This window comes from Anolis sagrei, chromosome Y (genome assembly GCF_037176765.1).
Source record: "Anolis sagrei isolate rAnoSag1 chromosome Y, rAnoSag1.mat, whole genome shotgun sequence".
In the NCBI taxonomy this organism is placed as follows: domain Eukaryota; kingdom Metazoa; phylum Chordata; class Lepidosauria; order Squamata; family Dactyloidae; genus Anolis; species Anolis sagrei.
The window spans coordinates 36,779,733-36,798,900 of NC_090035.1; the positions used below are offsets into that span (position 1 = coordinate 36,779,733).

The 19,168-nt window shown below is 46.0% G+C and overlaps 1 protein-coding gene across 2 annotated transcripts in view; it reads left to right on the top strand.

The window, feature by feature from the left end:
• The window catches only part of LOC137095328 (regulator of nonsense transcripts 1-like), a 479,058-nt gene that overhangs the window by 425,521 nt on the left and 34,369 nt on the right, over window positions 1–19,168 (top strand). Inside the window, exon 25 of one of the 2 annotated variants that reach the window (XM_067461831.1) lies at window positions 791–5,846. The exons of the other annotated variant lie outside the window; for it this stretch is intronic. The gene's annotated coding sequence lies outside the window, so the exon portion shown is untranslated. Of the gene's footprint in view, window positions 1–790; window positions 5,847–19,168 lie in introns of those variants that run through there. 2 annotated transcript variants of the gene reach the window in all.

Sequence of the window (19,168 nt, forward strand, 5' to 3'; positions counted from 1 at the left end):
ATATTCTAAAATAAATAAACTAAAAACATATAATGGCTATACTAATATTTAAAAAATATTCTGCAAAAATAACTAAACTATTATTAACATTATTATAAAATAACTAAAATAATCTTTTATTCTGAAAAATAAAATTATTTTTTAAATATTCTAAAAAATAAAATAATTTACATATTATAGTGGCTATACAAATATTTAAAATATTCTTAAAAATAAAATAAACTATTACAATAAAAGTGGCTAAAATAGTTTTTTAAAATATTCTGAAAAGTATTATTTACATATTATAAAGGCTATAGTACTCTTTATAATTTTATGAAAAATAATAAAAATATTTACATATTACAGAGAAATTGATAAAATAATAAGTTTTTAAAATATTCTGAAAAGAGTAGCCCAAAATAAAATAGGTTATTGTTTAGATATTATAAAGTCTGTACTAATATTTTAAAAAATATCCTTAAAAATGAACTATTATAAGCACATTGCAATAAAATGGCTAAAATAATGTTTTTAAAATATTCTTGGGGGGGGGGGGGGACGACTAAAAAGTATTCCCAAAAAATATACTTATTATTTACATATTATAATGGCTATACTAATATTTTTAAATATTCTCAAACAATAAAATATTACAATAAAATGGCTAAAATAATAAGTTCTAAAATATTCTGAAAAAAGGTATAATTAATTAATCCAATGGGATATATACCTATATACCTTGATCAGCAAAGAGGCGGACAATGTTTCCGGGGGCTTTGAACTCCTTTTCTCTGCTTTTCCTTTGAAGATCTTCCAGAGCAAAGGAGGCACCGAATACACCCTGTTGCTTGGAGGCCTAGGTCTAGACCGGGCGTTGAGACTTAAAGCCTTGAAGAAGAAGAAGGACCCTCCCTAGCTCTGCAAAGCCAAGGCCAGCAAGGCCAGGCCTTCCACCAAAGCCATGCAGAAAAGCCAAGACCACATTGCATGGAATCTTTTTTCTCAGCCTTTGCAAAGGAACAAAGGATGCTACTGGATTGGGAAGAGGAAGGAGAGGAGTGGGAAGCTCAATGGAGTTTGATCCATAAGAATAGGTCTCCCCTTTGATCCTCAACAGGAAGCAGCTGGGAAGGTTAACCCTTTCCTACCTCATTGAGGGCTTGGCTGGAAGGTTTGGGGATAGTTCGCTCATTTTATTCTCCATCCTTTACTGTATTTTATTTTATCACTAGCTTGGGGACCTGGCAGTGCCAGGGTTATTTGAAAAGGGCATTGTTTGTTTTGTGAAGTTTTGTAATATCCGTTTGATAATGCGTAACACTATTTATTGGGGAGGGGGGGAGCCAATCTTTGCTTTTGTTTTGTATGAATGCTCCCATTCGAAATTGCATAAGGATGTGTGTCAACTATAATTCCCAGGACAAGCATCCTGAAACCCCGTCAGTATTAATAGTTGGCTATGTTGGGTCTATGTTTTTGGTCCAGATCCGATGTCGGCAGAGATCAGTTCTCTCTGGATGCAGGTGAATTACAATTCTCAAAATTCCCAGAAACCCCTGCTGTATGTTCAGTTGGTCATGGGGCTTCTCTGTGGCAAGTTTGGTCCTGGTGCATTGTTGGTAGGGGTCACAGTTTATCTGGATGCAGGTTAACTAAAACTCCCTGATTCCAAGGGCAATCACCCCCAAACTCTGCGTTTCGGCGGTTTCGGCGGTTTCCAGGGGAGCATTTGCACAATTAAAACTTGTGTGCCAGCTGCGCCCGTATCTTGGGAAGTCTGACTTGGCCACAGTAGTCCACGCTCTGGTTACATCCTGCATAGATTACTGCAACGTGCTCTACGTGGGGTTGCCCTTGAAGACTGCCCGGAAGCTTCAGATGGTCCAGCGTTCGGCAGCCAGGTTGCTAACAGGAGCGGCACTCAGGGAGCACACCACTCCGCTGCTGAGCCAGCTCCACTGGCTGCCAATTTGCTACCGAGCACAATTCAAGGTGCTGGCTTTAGCCTATAAAGCCCTAAACGGTTCCGGCCCCACTTACCTCTCCGAACGCATATCCACCTATGAACCGACGAGGACGTTAAGATCGTCCGGGGAGGCCCTGCTCTCAGTCCCGCCTGCGTCACAGGCACGGCTGGTGGGGACGAGGGACAGGGCCTTCTCGGTGGTGGCCCCTCAGCTATGGAATGCCCTACCCGTAGACATCAGGCAGGCCCCTTCGTTGCTGGCGTTCCGGAGGAAGGTCAAGACGTGGCTCTATGAACAAGCGTTCGGCTAACAATGCTACTGAACTCATGAAGACGGTATAAATGAACAAAGGAACGGTAGAAGGATTATGAGAACGGAATCTGATTTTTACTGAGGCGTTGATGACTATGTTGTGTTGCTTTGTATTGTCTGTCGTGTATGTTGTGTTTTAACTAATTGTTATTGTTATATAAATTGTATTGTAAACCACATTGAATCGCCGAATTAGGCTGAAAAATGCGGTATAAAAATAAAGCAAATAAATAAATAAATAAATAAATAAATATTTACACTTGGACATATTGGGTCTGTGTGCCAATTTTGGTCCAGATCCATTATTGATGGGATTCAGAGTGCTCTGGATGCAGGGTAAACTACAACTGCCACACGAGTGGGTCATCCCCTCCCCCTACAAACCCCTCCAGTATGTTGGGCATCAGGATTCCATGTATCACATGTGCTCCAGATCTACCCCCCCCCCCCCCGCCAAATTCTTGCAGTATGATGTGTTGGTCACCAGGGTCCTGTGTTCAAAGTTTGGTCTGGATCCGTCACTGGTGGGGTTCAGTGCTCTAGGTGCAGGGTGAACTACAATTCCCACACAGGTGGGTCAGTTCCCAAAACCCTCCACCATGTTCTGTTGGTGATGGGAGTTTTGTGTCCCAATTTTGGTCCAGGCCCGTCATGCATGGGGGTCGTAGTGGTCTGTGAAAGTGAGTGAAGGTATTGCAAATGTTATGGTGTATTCTCCCCCAACCCCCTAGGACATAAAGTGTGTAATAGGGAGTCTGTGTGCCAAATATGGTGTATCATTTGTGGGTGTCATAGCTGTTTCTGAGAGTGAGGATATTGCAAATCCCATCATCCCTGCTCCGTAATTCATGGGGGTTGCAGTAGTTCCTGGATGTGTAAGGGAAACTCGCCGGTGTTCCCAAATCTTACCATTCAGGTCCTTGCTGGGCCGCTTTGGATCACGAAACGGAGTCCAAACAAGTTAGAGCAAGACACAGATTATTCATATTGTGTAATAGGAAGGCAGATAGGCAGCATAACACACAGTATGCCGGAACCAAACAGCCCGTCTCGATTGGTACGAACGTTGGGCTTATATACCCTTGACAATGCATTTAGCAACCACATTCCAGTTACATAACACGCCCCTTGCGGTTGACCCTGTGGTCGGTTACCAGTAAACATGTAGCAACCTTTGTACCCTGTGGTCAGTTGTTGTTTCTAGAAGCCCATGGGGTAACTGTAATCTTGTGGTCGGCCAGTTCCCAGCAACTATGGGGTAATATGTACCTTTGTGGTCAAGCAGTTAGCTGTACTAGAGGAAGCCTGTCTGGTCAATCATCCTGTTTATCAAATACCAAGCACAGCACATTCACTCCAGGCCCCTTGCAATGTTCTTATGTGGCCTACATGTTTGAAGCACCCCAGAAACCCCTAAATATGGCGTATGTCCCCCTCATATGAAGGTACTGCAAATCCCATAATTATGGACCATCCTCCCCCAAACAGCACCAGAATGTAAAGTGGGTCAAGGGGGTGTCTGTGTGCGAAGTTTGGTCCAAGTCTGTAATGTGGAAGTCACAGTGGTCTCTGGAAGTGAGTGAAACTACTGTAAATCCCATTATCTGTGACAAGTTTGGTCCAGATCCATCGTTGGTTCGGTTCATAGTGCTCTTTGGATGTAGATGAACTACAACTCCTATAAACCAAGGTCAGTTCCCCCCAAACTATGTCACGGGGGTTCTGCATGACAAATGTGGTCCAGGTCCATTATTGAGGGGGGTCATAGTGCTCTGCCTTGATACAGGGTGAACTACGACTTCCATCCTGTTGAGTCAGTCAGTCCCCCAAACCCATCCAGTCTGTTCAATTGTTAATTAATTCCTCTCTGTTTGCCACAGAAAAGAGTAAGAAAAAGTTAAGGGAAAAGCAATGGGCAAGATAATGCAAATTCTACACCAGAGAAAGGAACCCTGGGATGCCTGCCTATGATGGAGCAAACACCTAAAATCTAGGACGAAATTGCCCCAAATGAAAGCATTCCTGGGTGGTTTAGGGCAGGAAGGTCCATGGACAATTTGCAGTACCTTCAGCCGATTCACTTCCCACAGAACACCATGGCACCTACAAATCACAGACCAGGACCAAACTTGGCACACAGAGCACTCATGACCCTCTCTACATCCTGGTGTAGTTTTAATGGGAATGGACCATGGATGATGGGATTTGCAGTACCTTCACTCACTTCCTGTGACCATTTGACCCACACCAAAGGCCAAAGTTGGCACACAGTTTGGTGCAGTTTGAAGAAGGACGGACCATGGATGATAGAACTTGCAGTACCTTAACTCACTTCCTGAGACCACAGCGAACATCATGCAATGACCGATAAAGACCAAACTTGACACACAGAGGCCCCATGACCCACTCTATATCCTGCTGCAGTTTTGAGGAGGATGGACCAGAATGATGGGACTTGAAGGACCTTCACTCACTTACCAAGACCGCTGCAACCCTCATACCTTCACACATTTCCTGAAACCACAGCGACACTCATCCAAATACCAATAAAGACCAAACTTGGCACAGAGAGTCCCCTTGGCCAACTCAATATTCTAAGGAGATTTGGGGGAGAATAGAGTATGGATGATGGGACTTCAAGTATCTCCACTCACTTCCCAAGACTTCTGCAACACTCATCTAATGACCAATCAAGACCAAATTTGGCACACAGAGCCCCCATGACCTACTCTCCATCCTGGAGCAGTTTGGAGGAGGATGGACCATAGATGTTGGGACTCACAGTACCTTCATTAACTTCCCGAGACCACTGCGAGCCATATAAATAACTGATAAAGACCAACCTTGATACACAATTCCTTTCTCAAATAACCTGGACAGCACCGGGTCTCCAAGCTAGTCTATCTATATCTTCTATAGCTATATCTATATCTATGTATCTCTATATCTATATCTATGTATATAATAAAAGTCAAAGTTTGTATGCAGAGGATAAAAGTGTGGCGGGAGGAGTATGTGCCAGCGTTCTGATTGGCTTCCGCTTTGGTGCTATTTGCATATGGTCTCTGATTGGCCAGCTTCAATAGGAGCCCCTGGTGGAGAAAAGAGTTCATGACAGAAATGGGGACATCAGAAGGAAATTTGCATATGGTCTCTGATTGGCCAGCCTCAATTCCAATATTCTGAGATGACACAGAGAGGAAAGGAAAAGGCCTGGGGCTCTGTCAGAAAATCACCAATACAGACCAAAGTTGGCACACAAAGCCCCCATGACCCACTCTACATCCTACTGCAGTTTGGAGGAGGATGAACCATGGATGATGGGACTTGCAGTACCATCACTCACATTCTGAGACCACTGTTAACCTCATGCAATGACTGATCAAGACCAAACTTGGCACATAGACCTCTCATGACCCACTTTACATCCGGGTATAGTTTGGCTGGGGATGGACCATGGATTATGGGACTTGCAGTACCTTTGCCCTATTCTTGAGACCACTGCAACCCTCATCCAATTACCTATAAAGACCAAACTTGGCACACTGAGTCTCCATAATGCACTCTACATCCTGGTGTGGTTTGGAGGAGGATGCACCATGGATGATGGGACTTGCAATACCTGCACTCCCTTCCTGAGACCATTACAACTGCCAACTATGATGGATCAGGACCACAATTTACACAGAGAGCCCGCATGACCCACTCTACATCCTGGTGCGGTTTGGAAGAATTTGACAATGGATGATGGGACTTGCAGTCACTTCACTCACTTCCTGAGACCACCGAGACCCTCGCCAATGACTGATCAAGACCAAACTTGGCACACAGAGTCTCCATGACCCACTCTACATTCTGGTGCACTTTTGAGGAGGACAGACCATGGATGATGGGACTTGCAGTACCTTTACTCACTTCTTGAAACCACAGCGACACTCATCCAAATACCAATAAACACTAAACTCGGCACAGAGAGCCCCCATGGACAACTCAACATTCTGGTGAGGTTTGGGGGAGAATAGACTATGGATGAAGGGAACTTCAAGTACCTGAACTCACTTCCCAAGTCTGCTGCAACCCTCATCTAATCACCGATCAAGACCAAACATGGCACACAGAGCCCCCATGACCCTCTCTCCATCCTGGTGCAGTTTGGAGGAGGATGGAGCACAGATGATTGGACTCACAGTACCTTCACTAACTTCCTGAGACCACTGCGAGCCATATAAATAACTGATAAAGACCAACCTTGAGATCCAATTCCTTTCTCAAATAACCCGGGCAGCTGGTATATAATTTCACCTTATGTCTGGAAGCTCTGTCGAACTGGCTACGTGCTAGCAGACTGAAGGTGAACCCGCCAAAGACTGAGATTCTCTGGCATGGGCACCCGGCAGGTCTGACTCCTCCATTGCCCACCTTCCATGTGGCCACCCTATCTTCATCAACCACTGTTAAGAGCTTAGGTGTCATCCTGGATTCGCAGCTGATAATGGAAGCTCAGGTCGTTGCTGCCAACAAACAGGCTTTTTTCCATCTACAACAAGCGAGGCAACTGGCACCCTACCTATCTGACGAGGCTCCTGCAACTGTCATCAATGCCACGGTCATGTCTAGGCTGGACTATTGCAATGCCCTGTATGTTGGCCTTCCGATGTCTATGACCTGAATGCTTTGTATCGTTCAGAACAAGGCAGCCAGGTTACTCACAAGAATGCCCATGAAATGCCATATAACACCAGTGCTGCAACATTTACATTGGCTTCCAACTGAGTACTGTGGCCTGTATAAGATGTTAGTTCTGACCTTTAAAATTCTTTACAGCCAGTGTCCATTGTACCTTAGGGACCGCCTCTCCTTCTCCCATCATCGGAGGTTGCAACGACCAGCCCAACGCGATTTACTCTATATACCGGGTCCTAGAGAAGTTCACTTGGAAAGGACCAGACACAGGGCTTTTTCTATTCCTGCCCCTGACTTATGGAATTCCTTGCCACCCTACATGAGAGCCATGCGTGACTTAGGGCCTTTTACTCAAGCACTTAAGACCTGGCTTTTTACTAGAGCATTCAATCCCTGTTAATTTTTAATTTTTGTATATATGTATTTTATCTTTTACAATTTAGCTGTAAATCACCTAGAGCATTCTCGGATGGAGGGCGATTAATAAGTAATTAAATGATGATGATGATGATGATGATGATGATGATGATGATGATGATATAATAAAAGAGAGTGTGTGCAAGGGAGGACAGAGGGAGGATATAGGTAGGAGTTTGAGGCAGCTTTCTGATTGGCTGTCACTGTGGTGCTATTTGCATATGGTCTCTGATTGGACAGCATGAAAACTCCAACGTCTTCAAGTGGCTGAGAGGAGAAAGGAAATTTGCATGTGGTTTCTGATTGGCTAACCTCAACCGGAGTCCCTGGTGGCGAAGATGGTAAATGAAAGAAGCGGGGACATAAAAGAAGGAAATGTGCATATGGTTTCTGATTGGCCAGCTTCAACACGAGCTTTCTGATTGCCATCCACTGTGGTGCTATTTGCATATGGTTTCTGATTGGCCAGCATCAATTCCAAGATTCCGAGATGACAAAGAGAGGAAAGGAAAAGGCCAGAGGCAGTGTCAGAAAATTAGAAATGCAGAACAAACTTAGCACACAGAGCCCACAAGACCCAACGTACATCCTACTGCAGTTTGGAAGAGGATGGACCATGTATGATGGGACTTGCAGTCCTATCACTCACTTTCTGAGACCGCTGTGAACCTCATCCAATGCCTGATCTACACCAAACTTGGCACATAGACCTCTCATGACCCACTTTACATCCTGGTATGGTTTGGCCAGGGATGGACCATGGATTATGGGACTTGCAGTACCTTCGCTCAGTTCTTGAGACCAGTGCAACCCTCATCCATTTACCGACAAAGACTAAACCTGGCACACTGAGTCTCCATGACACACTCTACATCCTGGTGCAGTTTGGAGGAGGATGCACCATGGACGATGGGACTTGCAATACCTGCACTCCATGAGACCATTAAAACTGCCAACAATGATGGATCAGGATCACAATTCACACAGAGAACCCGCTTGACCAAACCTACATCCTGGTGCGGTTTGCAAGATTTTGGAGATGGATGCTTGAACTTGCAGTAACTTCTCTAACTTCCTGAGACCACTGAGACCCTTGCCAATGACTGATCAATACCAAACTTGGCACACAGAGCCCCCATGACCCACTCTATTTATTTATTTATTTCGTGTACTTCTACCCCGCCCTTCTCAACCCCCAAAGGGGGACTCAGGGTGGCTTACACACAGGCACAATTTGATGCCTACACAGTAATACAAAAACACATAAAAACAGCAATTAAACGGTTATAACAATTAAAACAATCAATATATATCACAAAAATAACAATGCAGGGGTGGGAAAGGGTTGGAGGGGAGTAGGGTGGCAAGAAGGAAAATCAACAGAGCAAAAACCCTGGAATGAACCATGGGAAGAAGCTATGAAAGTGAAGTGCAATATGGTAGAAGAGGGGTATTCCGACAGCCGAGGGGTCCCCATAGTAACCATAACAGGGAGGGGGAGATGCAGGAAAGGGAGACCACCAATTCAGCCTAGAGATAGTGAAAATTTGTCAACTCAAATTCGGCCTAGAGATAGGAGAAGACGAAATTTAACTACTTGTAATCGGTCTCCTGACAAGGTAAGCTGGTGTACCCAGGATGGCGGTCCCTCTGGGTTGAAGATAGTGCTCTTGAACGCCAGATCTGTCAACGGTAAAACATCCTTCATCCAAGATGTAATTTTGGAGGAACGGACAGATTTGGCATGCATCACTGAGACCTGGCTAGACGAAGCTGGAGGGGTAAATTTGACCCAGCTTTGTCCGCCAGGCTTCTCCGTGCAGCACCAATCGAGATCCGGAGGGCAGGGAGGCGGAGTTGCAGTTGTCTATAGAAATGTAATCCCTCTGACCAGAGGCCCCATCCCGCAGTCAACTAATTTTGAATGTGTCCACCTGAGGGTGGGTGACCGGGACAGAATAGGGATTCTGTTAGTGTCCTGCCCACCTCGCTGCACTACGGTCTCCCTACCTGAGCTAGCAGGGGTGGTCTCGAGCTCGGCATTGGAGTCCCAGCGGCTTCTTGTGCTGGGGGACTTCAATGTACACGCCGAGGCTACCCTAGTAGGAGCGGCTCAGGACTTCATGTCTTCCATGGCAACCATGGGGCTGTCCCAACGGGTATCTGGCCCCACCCACTGTGCTGGACACACATTGGATTTGGTTTTTTGCCAGGGATGGGAGCATGGTGGCGGTGTCGAGGAGTTGTCCATCTCTCCGTTGCCATGGACCGACCACCATCTGGTCATATTTAGACTTACTGTACCTCCTAACCTCTGCAGAGGTGGGGGACCCATTAAGCTGGTCCACCCCAAGAGGCTTATGGATCCGGATGGATTCCTGACGGCTCTTGGAGAATTTCCCACCTCCTTGGTTGGTGATTCTGTTGATGCCCTGGTCTCTCTCTGGAACAGGGAGATGACTAGGGCAATAGACACGATTGCTCCGGAACGTCCCCTCTCAAGTAACCGAGCTAAACCAGCTCCTTGGTTCAACGAGGAGTTGGCAGTGATGAAGCGAAAGAAGAGGGAACTAGAGAGCGTGTGGCATTCGGATCCGAGCGAGCCAAACCGAACACGGTTTGTGTCCTTTTTAAGGGCATATGCCACGGCAATAAAAGCCGCAAAGAAATCTTTCTTTGCGGCCACTATTGCGTCTGCAAAGAACTGACCGGCGGAGCTGTTTTGAGTTGTCAGAGGCGTTTTAAATCCTGTCGCTCAGGACGGGAGCCCTGACAACTCGGCAGCCCGCTGTGATGCTTTTGCTCGGTTCTTTGCAGACAAAGTCGCTTTGATCCATTCTGGTCTGGATACCATATTAATGGCAGTAGCTGAGGATGTAGCTGGAGCATCTCCTTGTCCGGTTTTATTGGATTCATTTCAATTGGTGAAACCCGAGGACGTGGACAAGATACTTGGAGGAATGAGGCCTACCACATGCATCCTGGACCCCTGTCCACCCTGGCTCTTGAAGGAGGCCAGAGGGGGATTGGCTGAGTGGGTAAAGGTGGTGGTTAATGCCTGTTGAAAAAAACCATCACTGGACCCCACTCAATTCGACAACTATCGGCCAGTTTCCAATCTCCCCTTTTTGGGCAAAGTCTTGGAACGTGTGGTGGCCTCACAACTCCAGGTATTCTTGGTAGACACAGATTATCTAGATCCGGCAAGTCTGGCTTTAGGCCGGGACATGGTACCGAGACAGCCTTGGTTGCCTTAGTGGATGATCTGCACTGGGAGCTTGACAAGGGGAGTGTGTCCCTGTTGGTGCTGCTGGACCTCTCAGCGGCCTTCGATACCATCGACCATGGTATCCTTCTGGGACGCCTCACGGGGATGGGTCTCGGAGGTACTGTTTTGCAGTGGCTCCGGTCATTCCTAGAGGGTCGGTCTCAGAAGGTGTTACTGGGAGACACCTGTTCAACCCCACAACCTTTGTCTTGTGGGGTTCCTCAGGGCTCAATACTGTCTCCCATGTTGTTTAACATCTACATGAAGCCGTTGGGGAGATCATCTGGAGTTTCGGGGTACGGTGTCATCTGTACACGGATGATGTCCAACTCTGTCACTCCTTTCCACCTGCTACTAAGGAGGCTGTCGAGGTCCTGAACCGGTGCTTGGCCGCTGTGACGGTCTGGATGAGGGCGAACAAATTGAAATTGAATCCAGACAAGACAGAGGTACTCCTGGTCAGTCGCAAGGCTGAACAGGGTATAGGGTTACAACCTGTGTTGGATGGGGTCGCACTCCCCTTGAAGACGCAGGTTCGCAGCTTGGGTGTGACCCTGGACTCGTCACTGAGCCTGGAACCCCAGGTTTCGGCGGTGACCAGGGGAGCATTTGCACAGGCCGGTACCTTGGGAAGTCTGACTTGGCCACGGTAGTCCACGCTCTGGTTACATCCCGCTTAGACTACTGCAACGCTCTCTACGTGGGGTTGCCCTTGAAGACTGCTCGGAAGCTTCAAATGGTCCAAAGTTTGGCAGCCAGGTTGCTAACAGGAGTGGCACTCAGGGAGTACACCACTCCTCTGTTGCGCCAGCTCCACTGGCTGCCAATCTGCTACCGGGCACAATTCAAGGTGCTGACTTTAGCCTATAAAGCCCTAAACAGTTCCGGCCCTACTTACCTCTCCGAACGCATCTCCACCTATGAACTGACTAGGACACTAAGATTGTCCGGGGAGGCCCTGCTCTCGGTTCCGCCCGCATCGCAGGCGCGTCTGGCGGGGACGGGGGACAGGGCCTTTTCGGTGGTGGCCCCTCGGCTGTGGAATGCCCTACCTGTTGACATCAGACAGGCCCCTTCACTGCTGGCATTTCGGAGGAAGGTCAAGGCTTGGCTTTACGAACAAGCGTTTGGCTAAATAGTGCAATGGAATACAGGAAGATGGTACAACTGAACATAGGAATTGGTATAAAGGATTATGATTACGGATTCTGATTCTGATTTGTTGCTGAGGCACTGCGATTATGATAATGATTGTTTTTTGACCCTGTATGTTGTGTATAATGTGTTTTAATTGCCTTTTTCGATATTGTTGTGATAACCTTTATTATGTAAACCGCCTTGAGTCGCCATTTCGGCTGAGAAAGGCGGTATAGAAGTAAAGCAAATAAATAATAATAAATCAATAACCAAAGTCATACTAAGCGTTCGCCAACTCAGAGTCCATACTTCATTCCACATTTTCTATTCCTATCCGTCATCGTGGTCCTTTATTTATCTGCCACATTGCCCAAACACCTGGTCCCAAATCCATGTCTTCAATTTCCTTCTGAAGGAAAGGAGGGATGTCGCTGATCTAATTTCCCTGGGGAGTGAGTTCCATAGGTGAGGGGCCACCACTGAGAGGCCCTACTCCTCGTCCCTGCCAATCTCACTTGTGATAGAGGTGGGGCCAAGAGCAGGGCCTCCCCAGAAGATCTTAAGCTTCGAGGTGGGATGTAGAGGGAGATCCGTTCAGACAGATACGCTGGGCCGGAACCGTATAGGGTTTTGTAGGTCAAAACCAGCACTTTGAATTGTGCTCGGAATTGGATCGGCAGTCAGTGGAGCTGACAGAACAGAGGGGTGGTGTGCTCCCTGTATGACGCTCCGGTGAGTACTCTGACTGCCTCCCGCTGGACTAATTGGAGTTCCGAGCAGTCTTCAAAGGCAATCAAACGTAGAGTGCATTGCAGTAATCTAATCGGGATGTAACAAGAGCGTGGACCACTGTGGCCAGATCCAACTTCCCAAGGTACGGGCGCAGCTGGCGCACAAGTTTTAATTGTGCAAAAGCTCTCCCAGTCACCGCTGAGACCTTGGGTTCCAGGCTCAGCGATGAGTCCAGGATCACTCCCAAGCTGCAAACCTGCGTCTTCAGGGGGAGTGTAACTCCGTCTAACACAGGCTGTAACCCTATGCCCTGTTCGGCCTCCGTGCCCTCCAAGTCCTGGTTGGTGCTGCACAGAGTAACCCGGTGGACAAAGTTGGGAGAGATTCACCCCTCCTTCCTCGTCCAGCCATAGGTCTCCGTTATACAAGCCAGATCAGCTTGTTCTTCTTGGATTAGATCTTGAATAATAGACGTTTTCCCGTTTACCGACCTGGCATTAAACAGCACCACCTTTAACCTGGAGGGACCACCATCCTGGCACCTCAGCTGTATCTTGTCAGGAGAATGTTTTGAAGTTGCAAATCTATCTTTATTACTTCTGGGCCGAATTGTAACACTGATTTTTGGAATTGTCAATGATTTGTTATAAATTTTGGGCCGAATTTGGTTGTCTTGATTTATTAGCATCTTTAGGAATTGCCAATTTGTTATTATGAATTTTGGGCCAGAATGAATGTTTTGTTCTCCCTTTCCCATATCTCCCTCTACCTGTCACCACCTCTATGGCGGCCCCCCCACCCATAACTCCCCCCCCCCCCCCGGGGAAGCTCCCTTCATTTTCATTGGTTGTTATTCCGGTTGTTAATACTTGATGACAATCATGGTTACATGCAACTGGATCCCGGTAATCCCACCCTTTGATGCTACTTGCTCCTTCCAGTATACTAAAAGATGTAAAGTGCACTTGTGCAGTAATGGAAGGGAAAAATAAATGATGCAATATCAATAACAGCAAGAAGAGCATAAATGATGACATAGGAGTAAAGTGCTGATGGTTAACAGTAGGGCTGGGCGGTTTCGATCGTTATGTTCGTTACTCGTTATTGATTCGTATTTAAATTAGCTTACGATCCAATATTGAGCCATGCAGGAATACTGTGAGGAGTAATTAAGAATCGAAACAATTTTTCCAATTTTCATAATTATTTTCATACATCTGGTGTTGCCTTTCCTCCCCATCCAGGAGAAGGAAAAGGGGAAAGAAGGAGAGAAAAGGTGCCAGCGTTGCCTCTCCTCCTCCTCCTCCTCCTCCTCCTCCTCCTCCTCCTCCTCCTCCTCCTCCGGGAAAAGAAAAGGGGGAAAGGAGAGAAAAGGTGCCAGCGTTGCCTTTCCTTTCCTCCTCCTCCTCCTCATCCTCCTCCTCCTCCGGGAAAAGAAAAAGGGGAAAGAAGGAGAGAAAAGATGCCAGCGTTGCCTTTCCTCCTCCTCCTCTTCCTCCTTCTCCTCCTCATCCTCCTCCTCCTCCAGAAAAAGAAAAAGGGGAAAGAAGGAGAGAAAAGGTGCCAGCGTTGCCTTTCCTCCTCCTCCTCCTCATCCTCATCCTCCTCCTCCTCCTCCTCCTCCGGGAAAAGAAAAAGGGGAAAGAAGGAGAGAAAAGGTGCCAGCGTTGCCTTTCCTCCTCCTCCTCCTCCTCCTCCTCCTCCTCCTCCTCCTGGAGAAGGAAGAGGGGAAAGAAGGAGTCCACACTGTCATATAATCCAAATCAAAGCACATATTGTGGGATTTTCTGCTTTATATTCTGAGTTATATGGCTGTGTGAAATGGCCCTGGGTTATCTGAATCCACACTGCTGATAGTTCGGCTGACAGGCTGATCAGTATGTACTGTCTCTTCCCTTCCCTTCCCTTCCCTTTCTCTTCCTTCCTTCTTTCCTTCCAGCTGGCAAAACCCACATCCCCCCTCCCCCCTCCTCTTTCTCTTGGAATCCTATTTGGCCAGGATTTAAATCAGATTATAGAGGAGATGCTAGATGAAACCTGAGCTATATGTACTGTCTCTACCCTTCCCTTTCTCTTCCTTCCTTCTTTCCTTCTTTCCTTCCAACTGGCAAAACCCACATCCCCCCTCCCACCCTCCTCTTTCTCCTGGCACCCTATTTGGCCAGCATTTAAATCGGATTAAAGAGGAGTTGCTAAATGAAACCTGAGGGGGGAGAGAGAGCTATATGTACTGTCTCTTCCCTTCCCTTCCTCTTCCTTCCTTCCTATTATATATTATATTACTATATTATTATTATATTATATTATAATATATATATAATATATATTATATATTATAATATATTATTATATAATATAATTATATTATATTATAATATATTATATATTATAATATATATTATATAATATTATATTATATATAATATATATTATATTATATTATATTGTAATATATTATTATAATTGTATATTATTATATTATATTATTATTATATTATATTAATATAATTGTATATTAAAGCACCCCTGACAGATGGCCATCCATTCTTAATAATAATAATAATAATAATGTAATATAATATAATATAGTTTGGTTTTGGTTAGTTGTTGTTAGTTTTATCACCAACAGTCAACAACAGAGGGAGAAGAGAAGCTTCAGAGGTTCTCCCTCTCCTGTTTGGAGGTTTTCTTTCACGTATTGCACAATCGTGTCGGCCATTAACGATTGCACAATCGTGTCGGCCATTAATTAATAACGAAATTTTGTAAATAACGAAACTTTGAAATCTCAAATTTCGGAAGTCTTTAGAATTTAGAAACGCTGGCGCCCCCTGGAAACGAAGCAAGTTTTGAAACAAATTTTTCCGTGGTTACTCAGTCCTAGTTAACAGTATATATGAATGACTCCAAAAGTGACGGTGCAGGATCTCAGAGCTTTCGTTTAAAAGTGCTGCAGTTGTTAATTAATGGCTATTGCTCTGGCAGATTAGGAAGGTCTAAAGTGCTCAATTTAAAGTGGTTTAGTGCAAGGCAAGTTCTGCAATGCAAAGTGCTCAGTTTAAAGTGGCTTAGTGCACACAAGTTCTACAATGCAAAGTTAATGCCTTCTAGGTTTAAATCCAATTTCAAAGACACTCGATCAGCACAGTCAATTCAAACCATAGGAGCCCAGCTCCTTGGATCCGGGGAAAACAAGCCGGCACCCATTGGCCAGGTCCCGGGTACTTCTTGGCCGTCCGAAAGAGGGGATGACACTGTTGGTGGGAAAAGATGGTAGCCGATACAATGACTTCAGTTCTCAATAGTTGCCAGCATAATTTCCAAGCTGTGTAGGATGATGTTGCTTGCACAGCCTGGCTCGTCCAGAGAGGGCAGTGTGGAACTCTACATGCTGGAGCACTTCTGAGGAGGATAGACCATGGATGATGGGACTTCAAGTACCTCCACTCCCTTCCCAAGACTGCTGCAACCCTCATATAATGAACAATCAAGACCTAACTTGGCACACAGAGCCCCCATGACCCACCCTATATCCCGGTACTGTTTGAAAGAGGATGGACAATGGATGATGGGACTTCCATTACCTTTACTCACTTCCTGAAACCACAGCAACACTCATCCAAATACCAATAAACACCAAAGTTGGCACAGGGAGCCCCCATGGCCAACTCAATATTCTGATGAGGTTTGGGGGAGTACAGACTATGGATGATGGGACTTCAAGTACCCCACTCACTTCCCAAGACTGCTGCAACCCTCATCTAATCATTTATGACTCACTCTCCAACCTGGTGCAGTTTGGAGGAGGATGGACCACAGATGATGTGACTTGCAGTACCTTCACTAACTTCCTGAGACCACTGTGAGCCATATAAATAACTGATAAAGATCAACCTTGATACACAATTCCTTTCTCAAATAACCCAGGCAGTGCCGGGTCCTCAAGCTAGTATATAATAAAAGTCAAAGTTTGTATGCGGCGGAAGTGTGGCCGTGTGGTGGAAGTATATATGCCAGTGTTCCGATTGGCTGCCGCTGTGGTGCTATTTGCATATGGTCTCTGATTGGCCAGCTTCAACAGGAGCCCCTGGTGGAGAAAAGGGTTTATGACAGAAACGGAGAAAAAGAGAGGAGGAAATTTGCATATGGAAAGGATAATGACGATGCTAGATGGATTACGGACTATGAATTGGCAAACATTGACCACAAGATGATTTTATTGCTGCTAGAATGCTGTTTGATTGTTTTAATTAGTTATAACTGTTGACATTATATGGTAAATTTGTGTATTGTATATTGTATATTGTACTGTGACCCTCATCCAATGATTGATCAAGAACTAAACTTGGCACACAGAGCCCCACGACCCACTCTCCATTTTGGTGCAATTTGGAGGATGATGGACCACAGATGATGAGACTCACAGTACCTTCACTAACTTCCTGAGACCACTGTGAGCCATATAAATAACTGAGAAAGACCAACCTTGATACACAATTCCTTTCTCAAATAACCCGGGCAGCACTGGGTCCCCAAGCTAGTATATAATCAAAGTGCATGTTTGTTTGTATGTATGTGGAGGATGGAAGGGCGGAAGTGTATGTGGCAGCTTTCTGATTGGCTGCCACTTTCACAGGCCACTGTGACCAACACAGGTGACACACCTGGACCAAACGGCACACATAACCCCCGTGAACCCCTTTACGTTCTGGTGGGTTTGGGGGAGGTTGAACCATGGATTATGGGATTTGTAGTACTTTCCCAGGGACCAATGTGACCCCCAACAAAGGTTGATAAAAACCAAAATTGGCACACTCAGCCACCATGACCCACTGTACATCCTAATGCCATTTGAAGGAGGACAGACGATGTATGATGGGACTTGAAGTACCTCCACTCGCTTTCTGAGACCGCTGCAATCCTCATCCAATGCCTGAACAAGACCAAACTTGGCACACATAACCCCCATAACCCCTTTTACATCCTGGTGAGGTTTGGGGGAGGGCGGACAATGGATGATGGGATTAGTAGTACTTTCCAACATTTCGGTTCCCAGAGAGCACTGCGGCCCCCAACAATGTCCAAAGACAAAACTTGGCACACAGAGCACCCATGACCCATTCTACATCTTATTGCAGTTTAGAGGAGGATGGACAATGAATGATAGGACTTGGAGTACCTCTACTCATTTCCCCAGACCTCTATGACTCTCATCCAATGGCTGATCACAACCAAACTTGGCACACATAACCCCCATGACCAACTTTACAACCTGGTGCACTTTTGAGGACAGACCATGGATTATGGGACTTTAAGTACCTAAACTGTGTCCCCATGACACACTCTACATCCTGCCGCGGTTTGAAGGAGGATGCACCATGGACTTTGGGACTTGCAATACCTATACTCCCTTCCTGAGACCATTACAACTGCCAACAATGATGGATCAGGACCACAATTTACGCAGAGAGCCAGCATGACCCACTCTACATCCTGGTGCGGTTTGGAAAAATTTGGAGATGGATGCTTGAACTTGCAGTAACTTCACTCACTTCCTGAGACCACTGAGGCCCTCGCAAATGACTGATCAAGACCAAACTTGGCACACAGAGCCCCCATGAGCCACTCTACATCCTGGTGCTCTGAGGAGGATGGATGATGGATGATGGGATTTGCAGTACCTTCACTCACTTCCTGGGACCACAGCGACACTCATCCAAATAGCAATAAAGACCAAACTTGACACAGAGAGCCCCCATGGCCAACTCAACATTCTGGTCAGGTTTGGGGGATAACAGATTATGGATGATGGAGTACCGTAACTCACTTTCCGAGCCCACTGTGATCCAATGACCAATCAAGACCAAAGTTGGCACACAGAGCCCCCATGACCCACTCTCCATCCTGGTGCAGTTTGGAGGAAGATAGACCACAGATGATGTGACTCGCAGTACCTTCACTAACTTCCTCAGACCACTGTGAGCCATATGAATAACCAATAAAGTCCAACTTTGATACACAATTCCTTTCTCAAATAACCCAGGCAGCGCCGGGTCCCCAAGCTCGTATATAAGAAAATTCAAAGTTTTCTTTGGCTGCCTGATAAAGTGTGGCGGTGTATGTGCCTGCTTTCTGATTGGCTGCTACTGTGGTGCTATTTGCATACAGTCTTTGATTCGCCAGCCTGAAAGTTCCAAGATTCCGGATTGGCTGCCACTGTGATACAATTTACATATGGTCTCTGATTGGCCACCCTGAACATACAGAATACAGAACCACCATTACCCACTTTCTCTACTAACCTGGGAAGCGCCAGGTCCTCAAGCTAATATATAATAACAATCAAAGTTTGTATGCGGCGGAAGTGTGGCGGTGTATGTGCCAGCTTTCTGATTGGCTGCCACTGTGGTACTATTTCCATGTGGTCTCTGATTGGCCAACCTGAAAGTTCCAAGATTCTGACTGGCTGCCTGATAAAGACCATAATTGGCACACAGAGCCCCCATGACCCACTCTATATCCTGCTGCTGTTTGGAGAAGGGTGGACCATGGATGATGGAACTTCAAGTACCTTCACTCACTTCCTGAAAACAATGCAACCATCATCCAATAACCAATAAAGACCAAACTTGGCATACAGAACCACCATTACCCACTTTCTCTACTAACC